The sequence below is a fragment of the Ornithorhynchus anatinus genome, chromosome 4 (genome assembly GCF_004115215.2).
Source record: "Ornithorhynchus anatinus isolate Pmale09 chromosome 4, mOrnAna1.pri.v4, whole genome shotgun sequence".
NCBI lineage: Eukaryota > Metazoa > Chordata > Mammalia > Monotremata > Ornithorhynchidae > Ornithorhynchus > Ornithorhynchus anatinus.
Window position 1 is genome coordinate 90,513,847 of NC_041731.1, and position 12,113 is coordinate 90,525,959.

At 41.3% G+C, this 12,113-nt stretch overlaps 1 long non-coding RNA gene across 1 annotated transcript in view; it reads left to right on the plus strand.

Moving 5' to 3' along the window:
- The first annotated feature begins 304 nt into the window (after positions 1–304).
- Positions 305–12,113, plus strand: part of LOC120638368 — a 51,260-nt gene continuing 39,451 nt past the window's right edge. The window contains exon 1 of the long non-coding RNA XR_005659998.1: positions 305–368. This is a non-coding gene — a long non-coding RNA (uncharacterized LOC120638368). The remainder of the gene's footprint in view (positions 369–12,113) is intronic.

Genomic DNA, 12,113 nt, shown 5'->3' on the forward strand with positions numbered 1-12,113 from the left:
CACTGAACTAAGCACTCGGGTGGATACAGGCAAATCAGGTTGGACCCAGTCCTGTCCCATGTGGGGCTCACTGGGTAGGCCATTTGCAACAAGTGCAGTGATTTATGGGACCTGAATAGGATCATTCAAGTACCCACTCCTTGTCCTCAGGGAAACTGATCCCTGTAAATCTCCAAGTCTTTGTTAGGCCACTGCTGAGTTGGTATGCCAGTCAAGATCTGGAAAGCAGCAGTTCTCGGATGGATGGCACAGAGCCCGATGACATTGTCTGTCTCCATGGTAACAGCACACCTCCTTCAGAAGGCCCTGGTCCAGGGTCCCAGAGGCAAGAACTGTCCTTCAGTGGTGCTGGTCTCAGCTTCTTTAAGGTTTGACCCTGGGATCTGGTCCCCAGGAAAGGATAATCTTCTTATTGGGAAGCAGTAGCATTTTCAAAGAGCTATGGCAAAGCTGTAGTTATTAGACTCTCCTGGTGCCTTCTTGACCTTTGTCCCTTCTAGACTGTAAGCTTAATGTGGGCAAAGAATTTGTCTGTTTATTGTTATATTGTATTCCCCCCAAGTGCTTAGTACAGTGTTCTGCACACAGTAAGTGCTCAATAAATCTGACTGACTGAATTAATTAATGGTGTGTCCATCTTAACCAGTCTCCGTTTGCTTAGGGAGATGTTTTTTCTCTCCACTAGACACTCAGTCAATCAATCAATTGAATTTACTGAGCTCTTACTATATGAACAGCCCTGTACTAAGTTTGGAAGAGTATAGCATAACATACTCCCTACCCACAAGGAGCTTATAGTCTAGAGGGGGAGACTTTAAAAACAAAATTATGGATATGTATATAAGTGTTGTGGGACTGAGGTTGGGGTGAAGAAGGCATATAGATGCAAGAGTGATGCAGAAGGGAGAGAGAGTAGGGGAAATGAGGTTTTAGGGATGGCCTCTTGGAGAAGATGTGATTTTAATAAGGCTTTGAAGGTGGGAAGAGTGATCATCTGTCAGTTATGAAGGGGGAGGTTGTTCCAGGCCAGAAGCAGGATGTGGGCAGGGGTCCGCAGCTTGCTTTGTTATTTTTCACTTAGAACTTCCCTCTGAGCAAGGAGACCATCTTGGCTTATTTACTTCCTCAAAGTAGTTTGTTAGTGTTTATGTTGGCACTCGGGGTCTGCAGCAAGAGGATGGTATTCAAATCAGTGGAAGTGTTTGAAAGTCAAATCAAGGTATGCAAATCCAGTCTCTCTGGGCAACCAGATGAGGCCTCATTTAAGTCACTAGATGGCATTAATCCCACTTTGCAGAACTCCTGTTACATCTAACTCTCCTGGTTCAAAGAGAGGTCTACTTTTTCTTAATGGCATTTTCTAAGTGCTTACTATGTGCCAGACACTGAACTAAGCCCTGGAGCCGATTCAAGCTAATCAAATTGGACACACTGCATGTCCCACATGGGGCTCACAGTCTTAATCCGCATTTTATAGATGAGGTAACTGAAGGCAGAGAAATTAAGCGACTTGCCCAAAGTCAAGCAGCAGACAAGTGGCAGAGCCGGGATCAGAATTCAGGTCCTCCTGCCTCCAAGATTCGTGATCTAGCCACTGGGCTTCTTGGGCAAGAGAGATGCTTGCAAAGTCCAGAGAGAGAGAGTATACACAAATGAACAAGTAGATCTACCTTGGACTGTGGTGAGAGAGTTAGCATTGGATTCTAACCCCATATGGTAAATTACTGACCTATACCAAACTAAAAGTAAGCCATAAGCAGAGGTGTACTTCCAAAGGTAAAAGATTCTGGAACCAAACTCACAATCAGTCCTTGTTTTCAACTGGAGAACTCAACAAGAGCTAAAAGTTGAAATATCAATCATTCAGGGATTTTTATTGAGCAATTACTGTGTGCACACCACTGTACTAGTTGCTTGGGAAAGAAATATGATGGAGTTGGTTGATGTGAGTCCAGACACAAGAATCTTATAGGCTACAGGGGAAGACAGACATGAAAATAGTAAACTAACACCTATAAACAAGCAGTTTCATATTATCCACTGAATATAAGCATTTCATCTCCATGGAGCCACAAGGAGTTCCATACTAGTTCCCATAGGTTTCAAAAAGACACACAAACACTGTCCTACAGCACTTATGTACTTCTCCATAATTTAATTATATCGATATCTATCTCCCCGGCTAGACTCTAAGCTCTTTATGGGCTGGGAGCGTGGTTACCAACTCTTTTGCACTGTATTCTCCCAAACACTTTGTACAATGTTCTGCATACAGTAAGCGCTCAATAAATAAGATTAAAAAAAAGTTGTATATTTGCTCTGTAACAGAGCAACTGTAACAGAGCACCCCGTAGGTGCCTTGCAACAAACGTAATTGGCCTCACAGTTGGATCCTCTTCTCCCATTCCCTCCTGTGCACCGTCCCAGCCTCACAGCAGTTATTTACATACCTGTAATTTATGCATTTATACTAATGTCTGTCTCCCTCTCTAGACTGTAAGTTTGTTGTAGACAGGGAACATGTGCTTATTGTTATATTGCACTCTTCCAGGCACTTAGTAAACTGCTCCGCACACAGTAAGAACTCAGTAAATACAACTGACTGACAAACACATAGACACATAACCTACCCAACATCAACAGATTTAGGACACAGCAGGGCACAGGGCATGAAAACACAAATGAACAAAAAAGGAAAAGGAATGTGTGTGTGTGTGTGTGTGTGTGTGTGTGTGTGTGTTGGAGAGTGGGGAGAGATCAAGGGGAAAAGATGTTTTGCCATTACTCCATTCTAGATCTTTCCAGCTTAAATCATTTTTCTCTTCTCTACTCCCTGAACTTATGAAGCTTTAACCTACCGACACTACATGGCCTTGAAACATGACATTGAAGTTCAGGCCTTCCTGGTAATGAAAATGTCTTCATTAGTCAAATATAGAATTTGACATGTTTTTTTTTGTTGTTGCTGATTCTGTTTCCATTGCTCATGTGCTGCTTGTGCCCACAGATGAATTTACTTATCATTACTTCGATAGAGATTTTAGTTAAGCATTTTTTTTCTGTTTCCTGCTTATATTATTAGTCTACTGAAACGAATGAGAAAATTGAGAGTAACAATGAAAAATGACGGTGTTCACAAATTCAAGTAAATCCAATAATATTGCTGACAAAATTGATTACAATAATGCCAAAAACTCCTCTCTATTCTCTTTGAAAATTATTTCAAACATAGAGAGGATAATAAAATATGTTACCTGCCACTTGTAAATTCTATACTGAAAGTCTAAAGAGATAATTTAAAGATTTCCAGCCGGAACAACATTTTCTTTCATTTGGTAAAGAAATATATTGGCAAAGAATTTAATATTACAGTGGGACTTGCTGATGCCTAGTAAAGTTTTGATGAAACTTGACAAAAGGGAAAAAACAAATCTAAAAATCATAGATTTCTTCAAGATATTCTAAGGGGTAGGTTGCCCCTAGGCAAAGAGGTAAGTGACCGATACAATTTTTCTTTCTATGTGTGTGACTTTCTGTTTATACTGTGATTTTTGTGAATGAGTAACATGTATTGTGGTATGTGGTTCGGGGCATTGTGATGTGTATGAATGTGAAATGGTTGAGTGGTGAATTGTGTTTGTGTGATTTGGGCTCAAGTGTGGTCTAAGTATAAATGTTTGTGTGTTTGTGGTTGTGTGTGTATTTGTGCATGGGATTTTTCCTCAACATCCAATCCAACCTCACTGTGGTGGTGGTGGTGAGACAGTCAGAAGTAGGGGAAAGTCTGCTATCATCAGTGGAGAGGGTTTTTGACTGAAGAACTCTATGAGTCTCATTTTTTCACCGAATCTGTAAAGTGCTTACTTTATTCCAGAACACTGCATTAAGCGGTGAGATAGATACAAGGTAATCAGGTTGGACACTGTCCATGTCCCACATGGGGCTCACAGTCTTAATCCCCATTTTACAGATGAGGGAGCTGAGGCATAGAGAAGTTAAGTGACTTGCCCAAGGCCACACAGCAGAAAAGTGGCAGAGCCAGCATTAGAACCCAGGTCCATTTGACTCCCAGGCCCATGCTCTATACATTAGGCAAAGCTGCTTCTCGTGAGGTGGAAAGCCTCCAAAGGACTCCCGAAAATAGATGAATAATGTGGGTGGTGAAGAATGTGGTTACCTTAGCAACCACTTGCTGGTTTGTGATGCTCCAGCACATCACTGGCACTGCGCTGCGTGGTCATTTTGGGGAGCAGCATGACCTAATGGAAAGAACATAGGCTTGGGAGTTAGAGGGGCTGGGTTTGAATCCCAGCTCAGCTACTTTAAATTAATAAATTGTATTTAATTGATGATGATGGTACTTGTAAAGCACTGACTATGTGCCAAACACTGTTCTAAGTGCTGTGGTAGATACAAGGTAATCAGGTGGTCCCACGTCGGCTCATTGTGTTTGCCGCGATGGGTAACTGAGGCACAGAGAGGTGAAGTGACATGGCCAAGGTCACCCAGAAGACATGTGGCAGAACCAGGATTAGAACCCATGACCCTCTGACTCCCAGACCCAGGCTCTATCCACTAGAGCATGGGCTTGGGAGTCTGAGGTCGTGGGTTCTAATCCCAGCTCTGCCACTTATCAGCTGTGTGACTTTGGGCAAGTCAATTAACTTCTCTGTTCCTCAGTTCCCTCATCTGTAAAATGGGGATTAAGACTGTGAGCCCCATGAAGGACCACCTGGTTACCCTGTATCTACTCCAGTGCTTAGACAGTGCTTGGCACATAGTAAGCGCTTAACAAATACCATCAATATTATTTATTGAACTCTTACCATGTGCATGGCATTGTACTGGGGATTACACTCCTGCTCTGTGACCTTGGGCAAATCACTTAATTTCTCAGTGCTTCAGTTTCCTCAACTGTAAAATGGGGATTCAATACCTGTTCTTCCTGTCTCTTCCCCATGACTGATCTGATTAACTTATATCTACCCCTGTGTTTAGCTCTGTGCTTGGCACCCAGTAAGCCCTTAAAAAATGCCACAATTATCATTTTATCATTATTTATTCATATTAATATCTGTCTCCCCCTCATTAAGCTCATTACAGGCAGGGAAAGTGCCTGCTAATTCTATTGTACTCTCCTAAGTGCTTAGAACTGTGCTCGGCACATAGTAAGTGCTCAAAAATATAAATGTGAGTTCAGCCTGGAAATTTTGTGCTTACCTTTCTCCATGTGCTACCTTTCCACCTACCTATTTTCTCACTGCATTCGGGGCCCAAGAAGGGACGTGACCGACTGAGGAGAGAGTTTGAGTGGCAGTGCCTAAGCCATAGGTCTTACAGTAGATTTTTCATGCAGGTTCTTAGTCCCAAAGTCTTCATGATTGGACCGAGGCTTATTAATTATTTACAAAAGGCGACTCCATCTACTCCATCGTTGTATGACTTGTTATTCTGTGACTGTGTCATGTTTGCTGTATGATTTATGTGACTGCACTGTTTGTATACATAAGCTTATGTGGTTGTCACTGTGTTTGCCGCGATGGGTGAATATTCCCAAATCAGGAAGACAATCCTAAAGAATTCAGAGTCCCTCCATGTTGGCCATATAAGCATCTTTTCCCTGGGACCCTCACCTCTCCTCCTCAAGTCTGATCCTAGAGTTAGACATTATAAATCTCTTAAAACCTGTCTCAGATCTTTTTCTATTGACTTGTCAAGACCCACATCCACTCTCCTGTGTTTTCAACAGAATTTCTGAAAGGCACTTCTCAATTTGCCCAGTCCAGGGAAAACTTTAGGGTCACCTGTTTGTTTGGGGCACATCACATCATCTTCATCTCTGAACTGCAATCCACCAGACCACTGCTCTCCCAATCTTCAAAGCCCTCCTAGAAGCCCACCCTTTCCATGAGACATTCCCTGATTGATTTCCTTTCCATGTAATGGCGATCCAACAACCACACTTAACTTGTCTTCATAACCTATCCCTAGCAATTATTGCTACCTCATTTTGCATTGACCTATATTTTTTCAAACTTCTATTTATTCTACCATATTACTACTTCTCCCAATACTTGGCCCATTATTCTGTCTTCTGACTCCATGTTCTGTAAATGTTTGTCTCTCCCCATTAAATTGTAAATTTCATGAGGGCAGGCATCATGTTCTCTACTTTTTATTGAGCTCTCCCAAGCATTTAATAAAGTATTCAATGCATATCACGATTGATTAAAAAATTGAGGATTATCAAAAAAGTTCAGAAAATGTATTTGATTAAGGACCGGAACATTTCAAAAATATACTTGTTGCAACTAAGGGTGTCTGGGGAAGAGATACTACAAAATGTTGGAAGGTAATTTTTCTATCGCCTATTACAGGTTTTACTCTATCCCAATTCTACCTCTTTCCAGTCTTTAATTTTGTTTTTGCCCACTGGACATTCATTCATTCATTCATTCAATCGTATTTATTGAGCACTTACTGTGTGCAGAGCACTGTACTAAGTGTTTGGAAAGTACAATTCAGCAATAAAGAGAGACAATCCTTGCCCACATCAGGTTTCTGTTATTGATGTCCTACCAACACCTTAAACTTAACATGTCCAGCACAGAATACTTCATTATCCCATGCAGACCCTGTCCTCCCCGAAACTTTCCCATTACAGTAGAAAACACACTTTTCCAGGCATTATACTCAACTCATCTCTCTTATTCAAGACACATAATCGGTATGTCACCAAATCCTGTTGGTTCTACCTTCTAAACGTTTGGGTCTACCTTCTAAATGTGTCTAGAATCAAATCCTCCTCTCCACCCACACTGCTACCATACTGATCCAAGCATTTATCATATCCCGCCTTGACTACTGCATCAGACTCTACTCTGACCTCCCTGCCTCCTGTGTCTTCCCTCTCCAGTCCATGGTTCACTTTGCTACCCTTATCATAGTTCTCCAGTCCACATCTCTCCTCTCCTCAAAAACCTCCAATAGTTGTCCATGCATTTCCATATTAAACAGAAATTCCTTACCATTGGCTTTAAAGCATTACCTTATCTCGCTGATCTCTTACTATTATTATTATTATTAAAAAAAATTATTATGGTATTTGTTAAGTGCTTACTATCTGCCAGGCACTGTACTAAGCTCTGGGGTGGATATAAGCAAATTGGGTTGGACACAATCCCTGTCCCACATGGGGCTCACAGTCTCAATCTCCATTTTTCAGATGAGGGAACTGAGGCACAGAGAAGTGAAGTGATTTGCCCAAGGTCACACAGCAGACAAGGGGCCAAGTTGGGATTAGAACCCATGACCTTCTGACTCCCAGGCCCGTGCTCTATCCACTACACCATGCTGCTTCAGATGGCACAATTCACTGCACTGACACCAAACTATTCCCTCTACTTCTATCTTGTCTACCTCTCCACCGACTCTTCCCCTACATTCTCCCTCTGTCCTAGCACTCCCTCATCCTTCACATCAAACAAACCACCACAATCTGCACCTTCAAAGCCATTCTAAAATCAAATCTCCTCCAAAGGCCTTTCCTGACTAAGCCTTCATTATCCCTACTTTTTCTTCCACGTCATCTATGCACTTGAATCTGTACCCTTTAAATACTTAATATTCACTCCAACCTCAGCCCTAGAGCACCTATATAAATTTCTGTAATTTCTTTTAATGTCTGTCTCTCCCTCTAAACTATAAATCCCTTGTGGGCAGGAATCGTGTCCACTAACTAACATGTCCGCTACCTCTGTGATATTGTTCACTTACAAGTTCTTACTACAGTGCTCTGCACAGAGTAATCACTCCGTTCCATACTATTGATTGATATCCTATCCCTCTCCCTTTCCTAACTGCCTTTGGCAATGTTGCCTGACCCCTTTTCTAGAAACCCTTTCTGGGGTCCAATTCATTTCTATTTTTCTTTCTACCTCTCTGAAGCCTCACTCTTGCTTTCCTTTAATGATTATCTTCTCTTCAACCTCTAACAATGGATTCCCACTCTACAGTTATTTTCTCAAGGAGCTCATCTGCTCCCAGCATTTCAGCTACGTCCTTTCACCCACTTTACAGGCTAGAATCTCCTCCCACCTCTGTAACATCCCCACCTATTTAACCTGCTGGAACCTTAACTGCAATATATCCAAAGCTAAATTACTTAGCACCGCCCCCCCAAAATTCTGTCTTCTTCCTATTATTTCCAAAATTTACCTGTTCCAGAAGTTTGCAATCTCTATGTCAGCTTTGACCCCTCTCTATTATTTTCTGCAGATAGTTTCTAAATCCTGCCAATTCATCACCAGTAATACTTCAGAGATTTGTCCTACATTCCAGCATTAGAACTACTACCTTGGTACAAGCCTTAATTACTGGTTTTTCTTTTGTAACATTTTCTAGTCCAGTTTCCTTGCATTTAGCCTCTTCCCTCTTTGATCCCTCTTACAAGTAGCTGCACCGATTAGCTTTCTAAAATATCAATTGGAGCTTATCATGCCCCTTTAAAAATAAATATTAAGTGCTTACTATATACTGAGCAATGTGCTAAGCACAAAATCATTAAATCACAGTTCCTGTCCCAAAAAGAGATCTCACTGACATGAGATAGAGCAAATAGGTATGAGAAGTAGCATGACCTAGTGGTGAGAGATCAGGCCTGAGATTAATGCTGGCTCTTTTAATTGCTTGCTGGGTGACCTTGGGTATGTCATTTAACTTCTCTGTGCCTCAGTTTCCTCAACTATGAAATGGGGATTAAGTACCTGTTCTTCCTCCTCCTACTTAAACTGTGAGACTCTTGTGGGAGAGGGACTATGCCCAACCTGATTAATTTGTATCTACCCCGGCAGTTAGAACAGTGCTTGACACATAAATAAGCACTTAGAAAACACAATAATAATGAGAATTTTATCCTCATTTTACAGATGATGAAACTGGAGCACAGAGAAGTTAAATACTTACATAAGATCACCCAGCAGGCAACTGGCAGAGCCAGGACTTTCCAACATGCCACATTGCTTCTCATTACCTCTTGCATAAATGAAAAAAAAGGTCCTAATAATTTGCTGTATACCTACTTGTCCTCTTTCCCATTTATGCCACAATTCAGGCTTCCTGTCTCCTAAGCAAAGCTAACAACCCTTGCTTCCAACACGTGCCTATGAGTCAACCCCATTTTCCTTGCTTGAAGCATTCTTTCTCCTTCAGCTTTAAAAAAAATGCTCTCCTTTTAATAATGTTGGTATTTGTATTTGTTAAGCGCTTACTATGTGCAGAGCACAGTTTCTAAAGAGTCAACTCCTTCCAAAGGCATTCCTTAATTAATCTCCCCATATGATTGATTGATCCTAAACATCCCATAAGCATTAAAAATCATCTCAAATACCTATTTTTTTTGTAATTAATTTAATTAATGGTGGTATTTTTCAAGATCTTGTTGTGTGCCAAGTCCTGAACTCAGCACTGGGTTATAGACAACATTATCAGGTCAGACCTGGTTCACTAGGAAGAAGAAATCATATTTAATAACCATTTGACAGATGAGGAAACTGAGGCACAGAGTAATAAAGTAACTTGCCCAAGATCACATAGTAGACAAAGTGGCAGAGTCTGGATTAGAACCCAGGTCCTCTGTCTTCCAGTCCTGTCTTTCCACCAGGGCTTGCCATAATTACTCACATGTGCGTCTTTTTAATACATTCTCAACTCCTTTAAATTAATCATTTTATGTGTGCTTTACTTCTGCAATAGATTGTAAACTGCTTGAGAGTCGAACCCCACCTGTACTAATCCTAATCTAATCCTGTACTAATCTAATCCTGGTTCCACCACTTATCAGCTATGTGACTTTGGGCAAGTCACTTAACTTTTCCTTCTTCAGTTACTTCATCCGTAAAATGGGGATAAAGACTATGAGCCCCACATGGGACAACCTGATTACCTTGTATCTACCTCAGCGCTTAGAACAGTGCTTGGCACATAGTAAGCACTTAACAAATGCCATCATTATTATTATTACTACTCCTATATCTTTTCTAAGTCCCCTCATTCAGTAGGTACCCGGTAAAAATACTGTTGCTGCTGTTGTAGCTAATGACTCTGATGATGTTGAAAGCAGGTCTTTTCCCGAATGGTTAATATCATGTTCCAGAGCGGTCCCTAATCAGTGTCATTTCCAGTTTTGAATGTTCGCTGGGCCCTCTCCATGTTTCCAGGGATAAGATCTTACAGAGCAGGAGTAAGGCTATTAGCAGTCTAAACCCAGTAGAAAACAAATCCCCCTTCATTTTGCTTAGAGTTGAGAGCGGATGTCTGGTGATAGTGAAAGCACAGAGGCTATTTTCACAAATGAGATCTTTCTTTTTACCAGCAGCCTTACCAACCCTGGTTCTGGCTCACATCTGGGGTCTTGAAGATGATTGTTCATATAGCGTTTAGAGCAGAGCTCTTGCCAGTTGCCTTAAAAGGCACTGTGACCAGTCAAAGCACAAAGAGGCTATTCTACAATGCAATTGTCAAGGCTCAGAGTCCATTTACCATAAACAACCAGTAGGTCCCCAAATTCTACTCCCTCAGGAAGTCCAATTAGTGTCTGATTATTTGCACGCTGGTGATTGTTTGGACTCTCTCTAGCATAGGACCTGTATTGAATGTGTCAGGCCATCTCTCATCCTGATGTTTCACGTTGGTTTTTTTTGCAAAAGGCTCAGATTTAACAGTGTCCACCTGCTTCCTCCTCTAGTCTAGCCAAAGGATCATATTACTCTAAAGTCACTTGACACTCATGATTCACATGCATTTTTCAATATTCAATTTTGCTACAGTTTGAAAGTAGAACTACCTGACTTCACTCCAGTGACAGTACAGGGAAAAGTGTATTGGCTTAAATAAATTACTTAGTCAGATACTACTTTGACCCCAAAGTAAGTTTACCAGGTTGATTTCTTTTTCACCATTATCTTTAACATTGATCGAAAAATACACTAATGCCTTTGGGTCCTTTCTTAGCTTTAGGAGTCCCAGGACAAATTATAGCCAGTATGTAGTTTTCCTTTATGTTTGAAGACGTCATTGGCAGTAAAATTCACCTACAAGTGTGTAGGGGATTGAAATGCCAATGTGGGACCCAGAGTCCAGGCCACACTTTGGGGAAAAAAAAACAAAACTATTCCTTGTTGGGCTGACTTTTTGCCATTTGCCATGTTGGACACTGTTTTTCCTTTTTCCTCTTTATCTCTCATTCCTTATGAGGTTTTCAGCTGGTCTCTCCTTAGCGATTGACTTCCAGCTGAAAATTGAAATTCATTTTACTGGATCCTTAGGGAAGGAGCATGGCCTGATGGACAGAGCACAGGCTTAGGAGTCAGAAGGTCATGGGTTCTAATTCCAGCTTCACCACGTGTCTGTTGTGTGGCCTGGAGGAAGTCACTTCACTTCTCTGTGCCTCGGGTTTCCTCATCCATAAAATGGGAATAAAGACTGTGAGCCCCATGTGGGACAGGGACTGTGTCCAATATGATTAGCTGCATCTACCTCAACAATTAGAACAGTGCTTGTCACATAATAATAATAATGGCATTCATTAAGCACTTACTATGTGCCACATGCTGTTCTAAGAACTGGACACTGTTCTAAGCACTGGGCACTTCACTGAACAAATACTATTATGATTATTATTATTTTTCCTCCATCCTCTTTGCTCTCAAATGGTTCCACAAAGGTTTAGAGCATTTTGAGCTATGACCATCTTATCTAGCAATGTCCTTCAAGATGACCTGTTAAGTGGCCCTTCATCTTGGTAGGTCACCTTTTTTTAGGTAGTTTAAATTATGTATTAGGCAGGCTAAAGACAAGGGGATGCAGGCAGGGAAAAGGAAGGGTGAAGCATTCCATGATCCATGGTCTTCTTCCTGGAGCTGCCTGATATTCCCCCATCCTTCTTCTTCAAATGATAATAACAATAATAATAATGGTGGTATTTGTTAAGCCCTTACTGTATGCCAGGCACTATATCAGACACTGGGGTGGATACAAGCAAATCAGGTTGGACACAGTCCCTGTCCCATGTGCGGCATGCAGTTTCAATCCCTAATTTACAAATGAGGTAACTG